We start from the raw sequence: 19,073 nt of genomic DNA on the forward strand, positions 1-19,073 counted from the left end.
GTGAGAGCTGGACCATAAAGAAGGCTGATCGCCGAAGAATGGATGCTTTTGAATTATGGTGCTGGAGGAGACTCTTGAGAGTCCCATGGACTGCAAGAAGATCAAACCTATCCATTCTGAAGGAAATCAGCCCTGAGTGCTCACTGGAAGGACAGATCCTGAAGCTGAGGCTCCAATACTTTGGCCACCTCATGAGAAGAGAAGACTCCCTGGAAAAGACCCTGGTGTTGGGAAAGATGGAGGGCACAAGGAGAAGGGGGCGACAGAGGACGAGATGGCTGGACAGTGTTCTTGAAGCTACCAGCATGAGTTTGACCACACTGTGGGAGGCAGTGGAAGACAGGAGGGCCTGGCGTGCTCTGGTCCAGGGGGTCACGAAGAGTCGGACACGACTAAACGACTAAACAGCAACAACAAAAACTCCCAAGTCCACAACCCAACACCCTGACCTGGGGTAACCAAACTGGTGCTCTCCTGTTGTTATTTGACCATGCCAGCTCCATCACCTCTACTCAAAATGGTTAATGGTCAGCGATGATGGGAGTTGTAGTTCAACAGCACCTGGAGGTCACCACCTGCTCTAACCACTACACCCCACTGCCTGTATTGTCCAGTTCTGCTTTCTGCAACTGAACCCCACAGCTCGCCTCTCCAAGTGGCTCCCTAAAGTGAAAGTGGTAAGATCACTTGCCAACTACTTGATAGACCTGACGGAGCCCAATTTGAGAAGAGCGTTTACCATGGCCCGTTTCCATTCTATACCCACGGCCTTCTTGCAGGGGATTTACTTTAAGACCCCCATTACTCAGCGTCTATGTCCATGCACAATGAATGAAGTAGAGGACTTCATACACTTCTTTTTCTACTGCCCTATTTATGAGCTAATAAGAACTAAGCTCCTCCTCTTGATCCCGCCCACCATCACATCTAAGGAAGACTGTTTGAAATCGCTTCTTGTGGACGCAAATCCCCAAATTTCACGTGGGGTGGCAATCTTTATAGTGTAGGCTTTGAAACTCAGGGCTACACTAACTGGGTAGTGTGTCCCAGACCTGGACCCGTTTTAATTCTTTGTATTACCTTTTTAACCTAATGTGCCGAGCCTATTTTGGGGCCATTATATGTTTTATATACATCTGCATTTTAGATTCCCGGCGCTGGCAACTAAATTTTTACATTATTGTTTTAGGGTAATTTAAATGTCACAATGCCAGTAATATCGTTTGAATTTTGTTAGGTTGCTTCTCTCTAGCATTTTTGTCTTATCCTGCTATGGCTGTATGCTAATGCAATAAAGGTTTGATGTAAGATGTAACTGAACCTGGGACCTTATCGTGCAAAGCCACACACAGAGGCGGTTTTAGCGTAGTGAAAGTGGTTTGGCTGCACTGCAGGGGGTGCCGCAACAGTGCTGTAGAACTGAGTGTGAGAGGTGGAGGGGGGAATTTTAGTATCGTGGAGGGTGCCGCTGAAATTTCAGAGTCCAACGTCCACCACTGCCACACATCACAGGGGGCAGCAACTGCAAGACCAGCAATGGACTGTGCAATTTAAGCATAATTCCATGCTTTTGGCTACCACCTCCCACTGGTTCCAAATGCAGTTTCGGTTAACTTTCTAGGTGGCCAGGGTTTTTCTTTTGCAAACCCTGAACTATAGTTCTGGGGGAAGCTGATAGAGCGAAATGTAAGACAAAAGGGGCAGCAACCAAGTTGGGAGGAAGAACTGGCGGAGTTTGGCCACATGGCACCCTGAGCAAGGACAAAATGAGGCATCCCCCAATAAATTATTATTTTCACAAAAATCCATTTTTTTATTATTGTTTTGCGCCTCCTTGGCTCAGTACCCTGTTCAGGGGAACTGCCTGCACCGCCCTAAATCCAGCACGGCTGGTGGATCAGGAAGCAGACTTTGAACAGTTTCTCCTCTCCCTCCCCCCCCCGCCCCCAACTGCCTCTTTTTGTTAAGGCTTTTAAAATCTCAAAGCCTTCTCCAGTTTCCACCGTGAGCTCCACGCAACCTTGTGCTCCTTTACGCCGCCCCCTTTCTTATCGCTTTCTCTCACTCTCACGCTCCCAGCTGAAATATGGGTAACGCTGCACACAGCTCTTGTAAAATATTATGAAGACATCTGTAGCACTGCCTGGGTTTATGATACGTGACCCTCGGTTGCTCGCAGTAAATGCACCGGCTGTGCTGGGGCGGCATCTGGGAGCTGTCATCCGTGTGGCTTCAGGCAAATTCCTCAGGTGTTGGTCAGAAGGGGAGAAAGAGAGAGGGGTTTCTTTTCGCTCATGGGTTGATTGATCTGGGAGAGGGGAGACGATGGACCTCCCTGTCATTCACTCTGGTTCATGGTTTCACTGGTGGTCATAACAACAGCTCAGCTTGAGAGGGGAGAGAGCTGCCCTTCCGGGTCACCAGTCTCTGGCATGCCAATGGGCAAAGGCGCTGTGGGTTAAACCACAGAGCCTAGGACTTGCTGATCAGAAGGTCGGCAGTTCGAATCCCCGCGATGGGGTGAGCTCCCGTTGCTCAGTCCCTGCTCCTGCCAACCTAGCAGTTCGAAAGCATGTCAAAGTGCAATTAGATAAATAGGTACCGCTCCGGCGGGAAGGTAAACGGCGTTTCCATGCGCTGCTCTGGTTCGCCAGAAGCGGCTTAGTCATGCTGGCCACATGACCCGGAAGCTGTACGCCGGCTCCCTCGGCCAATAAAGCGAGATGAGCGCTGCAACCCCAGAGTCGGCCACGACTGGATCTAATGGACAGGGGTCCCTTTACCTTTACCTAAGCTCATTTAAATGGGATAGACACAAGCACTTCATTTGAGGCATGTATAAAAATTGGCTTTTTGGAGGAGGGGCTTGTCAGGAAGCCAGTTGCAGAACTTCTTCTCCATGCCAGGGCCTTAGCATGGGGAAGAATAATGAAGGCCACCTCTGAGCACGTGCAGAGTGTAAAGAACACCACTTTAGCTAATGGGGCCTCCTGCTGCTTCTGCGCCGCCACTGCAAGATTTCTGTTCTCATCCTGAAGCAAAGTTCTTAACCCAAGGTATTATTTCTGGGTTAGCGGAGTCTGTAACCTGAAGCGTCTGTAACCTGAAGCGTATGTAACCCAAGGTACCACTGTATATCACGGTGTCTGAAATAAGGATGGAGCTATGTAGAGGCATGGGCTGGCTTTATGGTTTTCCCCACCTTGTGATCCCACAGCCTCGCAAAACAGCAGAGGAAGGGCTTGGGGAGGGCAGTGTGAGCAGTGTGCGCGCACCCCCTACCGGAAAATGTGCCCTGCCCTGGGGCAATGGCCCTGGCAGCCCTCCCTTCCTCCCACACTATGCCCCTGATAAAATGTGTATTAAAAGAAAATTCAACTTCAGTCTTTCAAACTTTATGGCCATGCATCAAACATAGGAACCAAATTTCTAAAACACAGCATTTATGATAGGAAGTTCCTTTTAAAATAGCTCAAAAATTTCAATGTTATTTGAGATGCCCCCCCCAAAAAACTTTGCAAAAAAAAAAGCGCTAAACAACTTTTCTGTCTGAATTTTCATTTTTTGAAATATGGCAACCCTCGTTTATGATAGCAACAGAATGCCTTCACATCAAGCTAATGTGACAAATAATGATAAAAAGTAAGGCTAAAGACCAAACATTTTTCAACCAAGGACACTTCCTCAGTGGTCAATGAATGTGTAACATACAGTGTTGTCACCAGAAGTTAATCATTTAGCTGATCTATATAAGGTGAGCTAATCCGTCATATGTGCAGGATTACTGTGTATTGGCTGATATAAAAGGTGGTCTTTTTCACAAACATCAAGAATCAGAAATTTGGAAGATGACCTAAAGACATGTGTGATTGGGCACAGCCAAAGTTCCTTGCACTAACAAAACTACAGTAGTTTGTGGAATGCCATGCCATGTTTCTAACTTCCAGGCACTGAGCGGAGGAAATCTACGCTGCAACATTTTCTTGCAGGTCCCACCTCTTCTATTACCCATGCAAGATTGCTGCTCCAGTCCACAAATCCTTGCATGCAGTAGCTGCCTGTATGCACAGCTCTGCATATTTATCTATAGAACAGATTATTGGTACTGGTTGGGGTTTGGAGAAGGTAGACACAGAAGATTTTAAAAGGATGACCAAATGCAAAAAGCTGGAAAATCACTATAGACGAGAGTGCAGGAATTGTCTGACTTGGTAAAAGGCAGCTTTATATATAGGCCATTATTATTATTATTATTATTATTATTATTATTATTATTAATCTGCTGCATGTACAGAAGGTGTGCATGTTTTTACACAGAATGATTCACCCCAGGTCACAGGCTAAAAAGGTTTGCATCTAAGTTTCTTAGATCCAGTTATTTTACTATAACCTGTGTGTTACTCTGGCTGCAATCCCAGCACACTGAAATATAATTACTGGCAGCATCAAAAGAGAAATGGAACATATATATTCTTTATGTACATACCAAGGGGCAACAGAAATGTGGGAGTGAATAAGGAAGCAGGCAGCCTCCTCCTTTAGTTACTGGCCAGTGTTTACTCTCATTTCACATTTAAAGGCATGAGCAATCTCTTGAAACAACTACAGTAATCCAGGACCAACACATATATCCTTCCAACACAATGCAGCCATCGATTCTACAACAGCCCTTGCAATCACAGCCTTGTGCGACAGTGTAGATCTCATGGGCTGGTTGTGCATCTGACACTCAATTGTAGATCCACGGATTTGGGTGAGGGCCAGCAGATCACCATCACCAGCCCCAAATGGCCTGCCCTGCAAGAAGTGTGCAGGATCAACCCCTCCTTTCTCTCTGTGTCTATGTAATAATCTGCCCAGCAGACTTCCAAGTGGCCAGAAGGTGGCGTTGCTCATTAAAGTGGAAAGCTTGGAAAAGGACAAAGGGATGCTATCTCTGCAATTGTCTGTGTCAGGGAATGAGCAAGAATGAGAAGCGTGGATTTCTTTCAGACAATGGCCCCATCTGCACTAGACAGTCAAAGCATCGTCATATCACTTTCAACAGTCATAGCTTCCTTCCCAAGAATCCTGGGTTCCCAGGATTCCTGGAGGAAGTCCTGACTTTTGAATGCAGTATGATACAGCTTAATGCAGATGGGGCCAATGTTTTGAACTTTCAGGCACTGAGAATCCAGTCAAAGGGCGGTTTATCAATCATTCAAGGCTGAATTACTGCAAAGAGATCTATGTGAGACTTACCACTGAGGTTGCTCCAGAGGCCACAGCTAGTGCAAAATGCAACGGCTAGGCTGTTTGTGGGGACAAACTACCGCCAGTATGCAACACCTTGGTTTTCAGGATTTGCACTCGCTACCCATCTTCTGCTGAGCCAAGTTCAAGGTGTTGGCAGTGGCAGAGCTTCATGCTCTGGCACTGGGGGGGGGGCGAGAGCAGGCGGGGGTGGGGCTGGCACACATCGCGGGGGTGTGGTGCCCAGCGTGGGCGGGGAGGGCAGCCACAAGGGCACCCCACTGGGATTGCACTGCTGGGGGTGGTGCGCTCCCCCTGCACTCCTCTTCCTCCACCAGTGGGTGTTAATATTAACATATAAGTCCCTATGCAGCTCAGAACCACATTAGGTGAGAGACTGCCTCATACCTAGTTCTGCAGGAGAGTTTCTCCCTCAAGGCCCTTAAATATTTGAAGCCCAGTATGCAGAAAGACACGGGTGGGGGCGCGGGTGGCGCTGTGGGTTAAACCACAGAGCCTAGGACTTGCCGATCAGAAGGTCGGCGGTTCGAATCCCTGTGACTGGGTGACCTCCCATTGCTTGATCCCTGTTCCTGCCAACCTAGCAGTTCGAAAGCATGTCAAAGTGGAAGTATGGTAGATAAATAGGTACCACTCTGGCAGGAAGGTAAATGGCATTTCCATGTGCTGCTCTGGTTCGCCAGAAGCGGCTTTGTCATGCTGGCACATGCCCCGGAAGCTGTACACCGGCTCCCTCGGCCAGTAAAGAGAGATGAGCACTGCAACCCCAGAGTCAGCCACGACTGGACCTAACGGTCAGGGGTCCCTTTACCTTTACCTTTATGCAGAAAGAGCTTTCAGCGTGGCTGCTTCCGTTTTGTGGAACAGCATCCCTGCTGAGATAAGCACCTATTATCTGTACTTTTTGGAAACAATTGAAAACATTTTCATTTTGACAACCTTTCCCAGTTGGATGAATAGATCTCTGTCAATGAGTGTCTGCTTTGTATTGTTTTCAAACCTATCTTTAGTTGCTCCCCCCCCATTTGAAAAAGTGTTTCCAGCTGTTTTGAAGTTATGCTTTTAAAGTTCATTTCACTTTTAATTTGTATACTGCCTTTCTATATTACTATACACAGGGCGGTTTACAACAACCAACCAATTAGACAGCAAATAGCACACAAGTGATAACAATCTGATCCAATACAAACAAGTGACAATAACTTTAAAATAAGCAGCTTATATCAAATAAAGCAATATTCAATAATCCATTTATAATAGTAAATAGTAAAATTAAATATCAGCAAATAATAATTAAACAATTTACACTTATCAACTACAAGAAATAATGGTGGCGCTGTGGTCTAAACCATTAAGCCTAGGGCTTGCCGATCGGAAGGTCGGCGGTTTGAATCCCCGTGACAGGGTGAGCTCCTGTTGCTCGGTCCCAGCTCCTGCCAACCTAGCAGTTTGAAAGCACCCCAAAAAGTGCAAGTAGATAAATACTGACAGGAAGGTGAACGGCGTTTACATGCGCTGCTCTGGTTAGCCAGAAGCAGCTTAGTCATGCTGGCCACGTGACCCGGAAAAACGATCTGTGGACAAACGTTGGCTCCCTCGGCCAGTAAAGCAAGATGAGCACTGCAACCCCAGAGTCGTTCGCGACTGGACTTAACGGTCAGGGGTCCTTTACCTTTTTATAAGCAATAAAAATAACGGCAAGTCACAATGCATAAAATTCCACAAAACATAAAAAACCATGTAAAAGGATCAAATAGAGAAATGAGGACACACAACTTATACAGTGGTACCTCGGGTTACATACACTTCAGGTTACATACGCTTCAGGTTACAGACTCCGCTAACCCAGAAATAGTGCCTCAGGTTAAGAACTTTGCTTCAGGATGAGAACAGAAATCGTGCTCCGGCGGCGCAGCAGCAGCAGGAGGCCCCATTAGCTAAAGTGGTGCTTCAGGTTAAGAACCGTTTCAGGTTAAGTATGGACCTCCGGAACGAATTAAGTACTTAACCCGAGGTACCACTGTATTTTGTTTTTTAAAAATATCCCTGAACTTGGCTTCTGTCCTCCCAACTGCTTCTGCCGTTCTCAAAGTCATGGTCTGGGAAAGACTGCTAGGCCTGGATGGTGGGGCAAGGCAGGTGGAAAAAGCCATTGCCTGATAAATGACAGAAAGCCCCTCTCCCCTCCCCTAAAGACACATGTAAAAGGCAATTCATAAAATAACAAGAACCACTTAGATGATCAGGGACTGAGCTTTGGGAGGTGCCTTCTTTCCCAGAAATCAAGTCTCTCTATACTCAGAACAGACCATCCAGCGGAGATACAGTAGTACCTCAGGTTAAGAACTTAATTTGTTCTGGAGGCCTGTTCTTAACCTGAAACTGTTCTTAACCTGAGGCACTACTTTAGCTAATGGGTCCTCCCGCTGCTGCCACACCGCCACCATGCGATTTCTGTTCTCATCCTGAAGCAAAGTTCTTAACCCGGGGTACTATTTCTGGGTTAGCGGAGTCTGTAACCTGAGGTGTCTGTAACCCGAGGTACCACTGTACATAGAAAGATAGGGAAATAGGGAGCTGCCTTATACAAAGCCCATTCATCCATTTAGCTCAGTATTGTCAACACTGTCTGCCAGCGGCTCCCCGGGATTTCAGGGCGAATTCTCTCACAGCCCTGCCTGGAGATGCCATTATACTAGAGCTCAGTTAAATTTATTAGCAAAAGATACAGGACAGAGGAAAGATGATGGTAGCCATTGGCTTAGCAGGATTCACAAGGCGTTTAAATAAATCTGTGGAGGATAAGAGCCATATGGGAACAACGAACCCCATATATTAGCCATAAACAGAATCTCTATATCCAGAAGTAATATTCCTCAGAATGCAGAGGGCAGGGTGGTATATTATAGGTGAGATCTACGGTATTTTTCGCTCTATAAGACGCACCAGACCACAAGACACACCTAGTTTTTGGAGGAGGAAAACAAGGGGGGGGGGAATTCTGAATCTCAGAAGCCAGAACAGCAAGAGGGATCGCTGCGCAGTGAAAGCAGCAATCCGTCTTGGTGTTCTAGCTTTTGGGATAGCTGCACAGCCTGCATTCGCCCCATAAGACGCGCACACATTTCCCCTTACTTTTTAGGAGGGAAAAAGTGAGTCTTATAGAGCAAAAAATACGGTACAGTATTTCTATCACGCACTACCTATGGACTTCCTTCAAACAACTGGTTGTCTGCTTCAGGAAACGGGATCTGGGGCTGGTCAAATCTAACAGAGCTGTTTTTAAGATCCTGAGGTGGCAGTCAAAGGTTTTGTTTGCTCGACTTGAGTGCTTGAACTGAGAGTGAATGGCTGAACCTGGGACCTTCTGGAAGCAAAACAGATGCTCTTCCAGGTGAGATGGATGCTGACACTGTATGGATTCCACCGTGCTGTGAAAACATTTTTATTTCAGCTAGCATTTCCGGTACGTTAATTTTATCTGGTCACTTTCCTCATACTCTACTGTTTTATTTGTGGCGCATGTTAACTCTGTACTTTATTTTTGCTGTAAATCTCTTAGAGATTGAGGATGATGGGCAATTCATAAACATCTTAAAACAAATAAATACCTGGATTGTGAGACCCCACTCTAGAACCTATTTACTACGTAAAGACATAGTATAGGACAGACTGCCTCTGAGCATGTATTCCCCTTCCTACTGAATAACGGAATAACTGTTTTTTGTGGTCTGGAACAAAGGTCTATAGGTCTGGCTATGTTTCTACTAGCGGGAACAGCAGGAATAAACACCTGCCCTCAAACACTGAGGTCTGGCCAAGGATTACAAAACAAAAAATAAAAAATACCCCTTCCTCAGTGCCCCCATATTACTGCTGTGAGCTGAAGTTGGAGAACAGTGGCAGGAGGCCTGAACATAAGAACATAAGATCAGAACATGATTGCCTGTGGGTCAGGACTGAAGATATATTGGAGGTGTGGTGGGAATCAGGCCCTTATTGAGATTTGATGGTATTAGGATGGCTCTTTTTATTTTCGTGTTGTTTGTTTTTAATGATGCCTGATTAATAATAATAAAGCCTGTGTGTGGTTTCAGTGGTAGGGTTTTGATTATTCTGTCATTATATTGTTTATTTGTCTTCGTGATGAGCTGCTTTAGTTCTTTGGTTTGAAAAGCAGCAGGCAAGGTGCAATACCATCTTCACCTTCTATTTCAACGTCCTGTCCTCAGCAATGGCCAGCCAGATATCTCTGGGACTCAACTAGCAGGGCTTGGAAGGTGACATGTCTCTTATAAGGATTTCAGTATGTTTCTGCCAAGCAAAATCCCTGTAAGTTAGCCAAAGTGTGAATCAGTGCCAGATTTACGTATAAGCTAAACAAACTATAGCTTAGGGCCCCACTCTCTTGGAGCCCCCCCAAAAAAATTAAATGGAAAAAAAACTGGATGTACATGTCCAAAATATAAGTTAAAAAACAAATAAAATAAAACCTACATACAGCAACAGAGTTTTGTGTTGTGTAGGCTCCTATTTGTTATGTGCAAATGGCTTTAGATACCTATTAGGTCCATAAATTACCATATAGCATATATTCAACACAAAAAACAGCGACAATTTGTTGTTGACTAACAGCTGGACATATAAAAGGCCCCATTACCTTCAGTAGCTTAGGGCTTCATCAAACCTAAATCCGGTCCTGAGTGTGATAGTAACTTCCCCCACTCCTTGTGTTTTGAGTCTACTGAAACACATTACCACTGAGCACTGGTGTTATCAGATTTTTGTGGGGTTGGTCTAGATGACCACGAGAGACCTCTAGCGACTTGATGAATCTATGACTGTAAGACTGGCAGCTGGACAAGTATCTGCTGAAGTGGTAAAACCAGTGGAACAGGAGTTTTCTTAACAGCCCTCCAGCAAGACCTAGCCAAGCCTCTTAAAGGTAAAGGTACCCCTGCCCGTTCGGGCCAGTCTTGCCAGACTCTAGGGTTGTGCGCCCATCTCACTCAAGAGGCCGGGGGCCAGCGCTGTCCGGAGACACTTCCGGGTCACGTGGCCAGCGTGACACCGCTGCTCTGGCGAGCCAGAGCCGCACACGGAAACGCCGTTTACCTTCCCGCTAGTAAGCGGTCCCTATTTATCTACTTGCACCCGGGGGTGCTTTCGAACTGCTAGGTTGGCAGGCGCTGGGACCGAGCAACGGGAGCGCACCCCGCCGTGGGGATTCGAACCGCCGACCTTTCGATCGGCAAGCCCTAGGCGCTGAGGCTTTTACTCACAGCGCCACCTGCGTCCCTAGCCAAGCCTCTTAGGTCTTGACAAAAGACAATTGTTAGCCCTGATGCCTGGCAGTATGTTGCCATGGAAACAAAGTAGTTAGCCAACTGCTTGCTTCACGATACTAGACCATTTGGAGGTGGGGTAGTCTAATCCAGGCAAGTTTGTCCCTCTCAGCTGAAGCAATCCAGGTGTCTGTAAAGGGAACCCAAACTACAGTATGGGAATTTTGAGAATTGGCGGGGGGGCTTCCAGATTGTTGCTCTCTTTGGGTGGGATTTTATCTACAAACCCATTTCCAGGAAAAGGCAAGAATCTGGGTCCTAAGCTGTATAGGGATTTTTACACACTAAATCAGAACCTTAAATCAGGTTCCGTAGTTTATTGATGGGTTGAAAGGGTGGGTGTGTGGAGAGTGGGACTCCAACAGTATGGTAAGAATTTGACTATGGTGGAATCCAGACACATATAAAAAACCGCTTTTTAAAAATAAATATATTGAATTTGCCATCAGCTCACCATTGCCATCTAGTGTCAAATCTATATAACGCACTTGAAACAAACACTTAAAACGTTTATATTTGTATAGCCAAGTCCTATATGTTACATTAATGAAAAGTAGCCACCTGTACCCAAACTCTGCCTGTTAGAAATTCTCAGTGTCGGATTAAACCCTGTGGAGCCCCCTTGGCAGTCGAAATCTTGGGGGTGGGGGCCTCACAAATGATCTCATAATATGCTTTTGATTTTACCGACCAACCAATTTTAATAAACCAATGTTATTTCAAGATCAAATCAGTATTATTTTGATCTGTTGTCACAGGACCCCTAAATTGCTAGGGCTGCCATATGACCTGGTTTTCCTGGACACGTTCCGGGAATCAGGAAGCCATTTTGCATCTGGGCGGAATTTCGTTCGATTGGAAAAACGTCCAGGAAAACCCGAACATATGGCAAGGGGGGGTATTTTGTATTTTGTGTGTGTGTGGAGGGGGAATCCTTCAAAAATTGGGGAAAGCCCCAAACTTATTTGTGGGGAGATGAGATGTTCCCCCTAAAAATCTCAACAACTTTGAGAAAAGAAAAGAAGCTCAACTTTATCCGGATTTTCACTTTGGGGAATATTGCAACCCTGCCAGAGACCTGGGGCAGACAGGCTCCCTGCCGACTCCTGAGGGGAGAGTAGCCACCACACAGAGAGACAGAAGAAATAAGGGAGACCTGTGGCACCGCTCCATCTTTCTCGGCCTACCTCTTCAATAGGCAGAAACCCCGGGTTAAACCACAGAGCCTAGAACTTGCCGATCAGAAGGTTGGCAGTTCGAATCCCCGCGACGGGGTGAGTTCCTGTTGCTAGGTCCCTGCTCCTGCCAACCTAGCAGTTTGAAAGCACGTCAAAGTGCAAGTAGATAAATAGGTACCACTCCGGTGGGAAGGTAAACGGCGTTTCCGTGCGCTGCTCTGGTTCGCCAGAAGGGGCTTAGTCCTGCTGGCCACATGACCCGGAAGCTGTACGCCGGCTCCCTCTGCCAATAAAGTGAGATGAGTGCCGCAACCCCAGAGTCAGCCACGACTGGACCTAATGGTCAGGGGTCCCTTTACCTATCTTTAACTGGGCACCCCACAGGTCGAGGGCTTTGAGAAGCAGCTAGGAGCCCTCTCGCCACCCACCAAGTCCAATGTGGAGGATCCCCTTGAGCATGGGTAGGCAATTTCAGGCCTTCTAAATCTGGTCTGCAGTCAGTCAGCATGTTTTTACATGAGTAGAATGTGACCTTTTATTTAAGATGCATCTGTGGGTTATTTGTGGGGCATAGGAATTTGTCCATTTTTCCCCTTCAAAATATAGTCTGACCCCCCACAAGGTCTTAGGGACAGCAGACTGGCCTCCCTGCTGAAAAAGTTTGCTGATCCCTGCCCTTGAGGAACCTCTGCAACCTGCGGAAGAGACAACTTGAGAACACCACCAGCAAAAAAGCTTTGCATCCCTGTGGGAGAGCAACAGTGTAGTATGCCTCTAAAGACTCAGAGCTGCCGGTCTACTCAGGAGTAAGGGGCCTTCTTGAGAGTAAACCAGGCCTACTACCCCCTTCATTGCTAGCAGCTGTGGTTTGGGAGGCCAGAGTGTGTCTATATAAGGCCTCCCTTTTGAGGCCTTTAGTTGTGGGAAACAACACAGGACTCTTGACTCAAAGGTAAAGGGCTCCTGGATGGTTAAGTCCAGACACAGGCGACTATGGGGTTGTGGCGCTCATCTTGCTTTCAGGCCTAGGGAGCCGGTGTTTGTCCACAGACAGCTTTCTGGGTCATGTGGCCAGCAGGACTAAACCGCTTCTGGCGCGACGGAAACCAAAGCGCATGGAAATGCTGTTTACCTTCCCATTACAGCAGTACCTATTTATCTACTCGCACTGGCGTGCTTTTAAACTGCTAGGTTGGCAGGAGCTGGGACAGAACTACAGGGATTCGGACCGCTGACCTTCTGATCAGCAAGCCCAAGACGCTTACTGGTTTAGACTACAGAGCCACCCGTGTCCAAGGTATGAGTATCTAATAGGCAGAGTAGGTACCAGCCTATCGCCCCCCCCATCGCTTTTTAGGGGTCCCGTGACAATGGATCAAAAAAATATCTTGAAGGAAAATTATTCTCACCAGAGGGGATATCTGTCAATGAGATTTCAACTGACTAAGGACCTCCGCAGGGTTTAATCTGGCACTGCTAGGTATTCTGAATGGTTGGTATCCTCCTTTATGTGACCTCCCTCTTATATACTGGTCTCGGACTGTTTCCTGACCTTGCCTTTGGATCACATTTGGACCTGAGCTGGTTCTCTGCGCTTGATCGAGGTTTGTTTTGGACTGTGCTGCACCTGGTGAGTACTTTGTTGGAGTTTATTATCTTGTGTTAACCCCCTGAGCGCATCTCCTGGAGTGGGACTGTGGCTGGAGTTTAGCATAGCTTGCCATGAGAAGAAACCTTATCACAGTCCTTGTGTCACCGTGCGCCTGATCTTTCCTTTTGCCTGATCGGCTCCTGCGTTGGAATGACTGCAATCCTTTCCTGATAAGGCACTGTACTCAGAGCGGGTGGGGACAATGGGTGCTACCAGACTGCTTGCTGTTTCAGGGTGGGGTTCTGTCATACACTGGCAAATTCAGGGTGCACATTTATAGTTGGCTGGGGAAGCAGTTTGCTCTGCAAGACCTCCCAAAGGATTGGACTTCTTGCAATAAGCGAAGTGATGGGGGGGATGCAGTTGAAAGTGTGTGTGTGGGGGGGACACTTGCTTTGATGCAAGGTCATCTTACCTTCTCTGGGGGCATTCTGATGCCAAATTTCTAGCTTGCAGCAGTGCACTTGCGGGGGTGGGAGGCTCTGGAACATAGCTGTCAACCGTCCCTTATCTGGCGGGAAAGTCCCTTATCCCAGTGCTGTGTTCTACTGCTGTCCCTCATTGATGATGTCCCTTAAATTTCCCGGGTTTCAAAGGAAGCAGCTCCTCTCCCTCCCTGCCTGCCGGCCAGGGAGGAAGGAGGCTCCAACTGTGTTGCTTGGCTGCGTTGCTCACCCAATAAGGAGTCTAAGAACGACTGGGGGTGGAGCTTGCATGCCTTGTGCCGATCAAATCGGCCGCATTGCTTGGGGACTCGCCTTTGCTCAGCACTTCCCAGCGGAGAGGTAATGGTGGTTTGCCTTGCTGCATCCCCTTTGCTGGGTTGCTGCGCTGTGGGAACCACCGCTTGAGGCTTCGTTTGGCATCTGGCTGGGCTTTCTGCCTTTGGCTCGGAGGGGCTCAGAAGTCGAACATACCTGTGTTTGGAAAATCCCTTATTTTGGCTGCTGATCCCTTATTTCCGAGGCTGCTGGTCTTTTATTTTCAAATCTGTAAGTTGACAGCTATGCTCTGGAATACACATGCAGTCTTGCTTAAATTATGTGAAAATAACTGCACTGCAGGAGTACGTACCAAGTTGTTCTATGCCAAACTGGTAAGAGACCTTTATTTCCCTGGAGACATCATGCAAGAGGGAGCCTCCTCACTACTGTGGCCTGGCCTCCCTCTTGTTTTGCTCTGTTCAGGCACAAAGGTCTACTTGACTGTGAATCTGCAAAACCTTCAAGACCTGAACTCTGTGGAAGAGAATCCCTTCCAAATCTGCAACCAAAAACGTGCATTTTGAGATATTGCCCTGATCCTGACCCAGCCTGAAAATCATCTTGATGTACGGCAGCTCGACAGCAGCTCCTTGCTATATATTTTTTTAAAATAATTCCTAGGGTATTTAGGCAAAGTAACATCCCAAACAATCCCAGTAGAATAAAGTATATTTATTAGTTAACAGTGGAGACATTCATCAAAGTATATTTATTAGGTGTCAGTGAGGACATTAATTTAACAGAGTGCGGAGCTGCACAGACCAGACTGCAGTAGAGCCAAGTTTGACCTATTATTATTAATTATTATTAATTATGATTAAGCCTGGGGAGCAGTATCCATTGCAAGGTCTGACTCCAGCCACAATGATCTGATAGCTGCAGTCTTCCATTTGCTTGAATATTGTAACATGGGGAGCACTTATAGCTCCATGCTGCAGTACATGCTTTCTGTGCAGACTGTCTCCAGAACTGTTCCCTGGCATCTCCAGTTAAAAGTCTCCTTGGATGGGAAAGACCCTTCTCTAGCTGAGACGCTCAAGAGCTGCTGTCACTTAGTGTACTAGATCAGAGGTGGGAATTAGAGGAGGGCTAAATTGACAGGTAGGGGACGCGGGTGGCACTGTGAGTTAAACCACAGAGCCTAGGACTTGCTGATCAGAAAGTCGGCGGTTCGAATCCCCGCAACGGGATGAGCCCCTGTTGCTCGGTCCCTGCTCCTGCCAACCTAGCAGTTCGAATATCAAAGTGCAAGTAGATAAATAGGTACCGCTCCAGCGGGAAGGTAAACGGCGTTTCTGTGCGCTGCTCTGGTTCGCCAGAAGTGGCTTAGTCATGCTGGCCACATGACCCGGAAGCTGTATGCCGGCTCCCTCGGCCAATAAAGCGAGATGAGCACTGCAACACCAGAGTCGGTCACGACTGGACCCAATGGTCAGGGGTCCCTTTACCTTTTCCTTTAAATTGACAGGTGAGTGGGGCTGCCTGCTTGTCAGTTGCCTGGATGAAAGCACAGTATGGGACTGTTTGAAAGCCCTTTTGCAAACAGCCCCATAGTGCTCTTTAAACCACTGGGTTTTGGAAGTTTAAAGAACAGCACAGGGATGTTTCCAAAAGGGCCATAGCACTGTCTTTGACGGTGAGTTTTTGTTCCCAGTAGGGCAACGGGCATATGCATCCAATCTGAGCAGGACTGAACTTATTAGCTGATGAGTGGCAGGTTTAATTTTACTGGCTGCAGGAGTCTCCTTTGCCAGTGCATTCCTTGCAGGAAATGAGCTGGCAAGGCAAACCCTGTTATGCTTGAACCTCACCATCTAGCTCTTCAACAGACGTCACAGCAAGTGAATGTAGTTTATTATTATTATTTATTGAATTTATATAGTGCCCTATACCCGGAAGTCTCAGGGCGGTTCACAGAACAAAATCAAAATATAAAACCACAAAAGACATAATCAAAATAAGAACAACAACCCAATAACCCCGCAAGCTGGGGCCCGCAGACTGATCTTGGCCAATGGGCTAGAGCAGGATTTCCCACACTTGGTTCTCTAGCTGTTTTGGGATTACAACTCCCATCATCCCTAGTTGACAGGACCAGTGGTTAGGGATGATGGGAACTGTAGCCCAAAAACAGCTAGAGACCCAAGTTTGGGACTAGAGAGTCCTCATTTCTATACCAGATGGACAAAGAGTCTGATCTGGTATAAGGAAGCTTCCTAAAACATTTATTGATTATAGGTAGAATGATAACATTAAAAACCCATCAGAATATCTGGTTGGTTGGCATCCATCTGTCTCGGAAGACAAGGGAGCAGTGTGCCTGCTTTGACTGTAGAGACCAATATAGGAAAGACATGTTTTGTTGCAGCTGGGGCAGGTGAAGGTGTCTGCTTGTACTGTTGCAGATGCACCATGGTGTTTCTTCTCTCTGCACTCCTCCCAGCGGCCATTCCTCCTATGGTCACTGCTATGGGTGCACGACTTGACAGTCTGTCTCCATCAAAATATCAGGCCTTACCTAAACATTATAGGCATTACAACTCGCCATAGTGAGGAAGAGTGCAACCGAGTGCCTTGTGCAGTCTGTTGTTCAGGTGTAATGGTACCTACCTGAGAGGTGCCGGAACTGTGCGTCAGCTGAAAAAAAGCGCCGATAAAATGGAGATGAGGAGGAGAATCACTACCTTGGATTTCCTGGAGAAAGGCTGGAATATAAATGTAACAAAAGAAACAGCTACAGACAGAGCTTGGTAAAAACTGGATTTTACTGGCTTTTCAGCCCACAATATTGGTTCCTTGACAGAACTTGGGTTTCCTGATTGGGCCAGCAAAATACTGGCAAGGTGCATGGCACTATTCACAACCTGGACATGCATTTAAAAAAGGATGATGAATCTGGAATAGTAGCTCCTACTGCCCATTGGCCAGGCTGTCTGCGGTTGCTGGGAGCTGGAGTTCAGCAATATCTGGAGCATAGCTGTCAACTTACAGATTTGAAAATAAGGGAACAGCAGCCTCGAAAATAAGGGTTCAGCAGCCAAAATAAGGAATTTTCCAAGCACAGGTATGTTCAGCTTCTGAGCCCCTCCAAGCTAAAGGCAGAAAGCCCAGCCAGCAGCCAAATGAAGCCTCAAGCGGTGGTTCCCACAGTGCAGCAACCCGGCAAAGGGGATGCAGCAAGGAAAACCACCGTCACCTCTCCACTGGGAAGCGCTGTGCAACGGCGAGTCCCCAGGCAATGCAGCTGATTTGATTGGCACAAGGCATGCAAGCTCCACCCCCGTCATTCTTAGTCTCCTTATTGGGTGAGTAATGCAGCCAAGCAACACAGCTGGAGCCTCCCTCCTCCCTGGTCGGCAGGGAGGGAGGGAGAGGAGCTGCTTCCTTTGAAACCTGGGAAATTTAAGGGACATCATCAATAAGGGACAGCAGCAGGACACAGCGCTGGGATAAGGGACTTTCCCGCCAAATAAGGGACGGTTGACAGCTATGATCTGGAGGGCCACAGGTCCAAAACATCCCATAGAGCAAATGCACGAAGGCATCAACCTGTTTAGTAGTTTTGTTTTATAATGACAGTGTGAAGCGGTTTCCGTTCCCTAGAGCTGGCAGCAAACAGGTGTCAGGAATCTCCGTCCGTCAGCTGAGGCTCCTGGACTCTGTCCCATGCATGTAGCTGCTTGGAGGAGCTGGCATGGCCCTCGCCTTGTTTATGATGTGCCACTGTTTAAAGTGCCTGTTTAAAGCACTAGAATTATTAGGTCTCTCTCTGCGTGTGGAGCTGGCCAAAGGCACTTGAGGGCTTTAACTGGATGATGCAAAGTGATCTGTCACTGGGGTAAAGCTGTGCCAAGGGAGGCCGTTACACCAATCATTGCCTCCCTTGCAACACTGCTGTGCAAACAGCCATTTACATTAAAAGGCAATGGGGTGCTTCCCCCATTTACACCGTGGCAGTTTCCTTCGGGGATGGGAGGGAGGGCATAGAGGGGAAACCAGACCAGATGGAAGGATGCAGACTGTGAAGACGACTGACTCATGGAGAGAGAGGCTGGCGGCAACAGCTGGAATGTTGAGTTGCCGTCTTTTTTTTAAAAAACAACAACATGTGCCTTCATCTGTAGCTACCTGACCCAGATAAATCGACCCCATGAATATTTTCCTGGTATGAAGATAAATTGGAAGGGAAAATTCCGCCTACTAAATTTCCATGTGTCAGGCAGCTGCTGGAAGCCGCTTTCTACCTCTCAAGTTGTCAACTCTACGGAGGTGCTGTGCTTTTGACAGTTGTGTGATGTGCAGAAGTTTGAAGCTGGCATTTCACGTAATGGAAATGGGTGCGTGTGTGCATTGGGGGGGGCACACCAGTCCTGCCTACGTTTTGCTGGCTGTGCGATCAGTCTGCTGGCTGTGGGCACAGGCCGGAAGCAGCTGTTTATATTCTGTAAAACAAGGTGGCTTCCTGACTGACTGACACAAAGGATGACCAATCAGCACTGTGCACAGGCTAGCTTTTACGGGGGAAATTCCCATGAAATTCACTAAATTTCATTCTGTTCTGTTGTGGATGCAGGTTTGTTTTGGTTACTTTCCCTAAGTTTTTGGGATGGGGCAGGTGATAAATCTGAACACGTACAGGGCTGACCTATGGAAATCCAAAGCTGCACTCCTGAAATATACTCTGAGTCCTGCAGTGATTTCATGCTCTTTATTGCAGCTTGTAAAGTAATTACATTTCCCCCCAAACCTCAAGCTTTTATATACATTGGTACCTTGGGTTACATACCCGCTTCAGGTTACAGACTCCGCTAACCCAGAAATAGTGCTTCAGGTTAAGAACTTTGCTTCAGGATGAGAACAGAAATCGTGCTCCGGCGATGCG

The sequence above is a fragment of the Podarcis raffonei genome, chromosome 2, assembly GCF_027172205.1.
Source record: "Podarcis raffonei isolate rPodRaf1 chromosome 2, rPodRaf1.pri, whole genome shotgun sequence".
Taxonomy (NCBI): domain Eukaryota; kingdom Metazoa; phylum Chordata; class Lepidosauria; order Squamata; family Lacertidae; genus Podarcis; species Podarcis raffonei.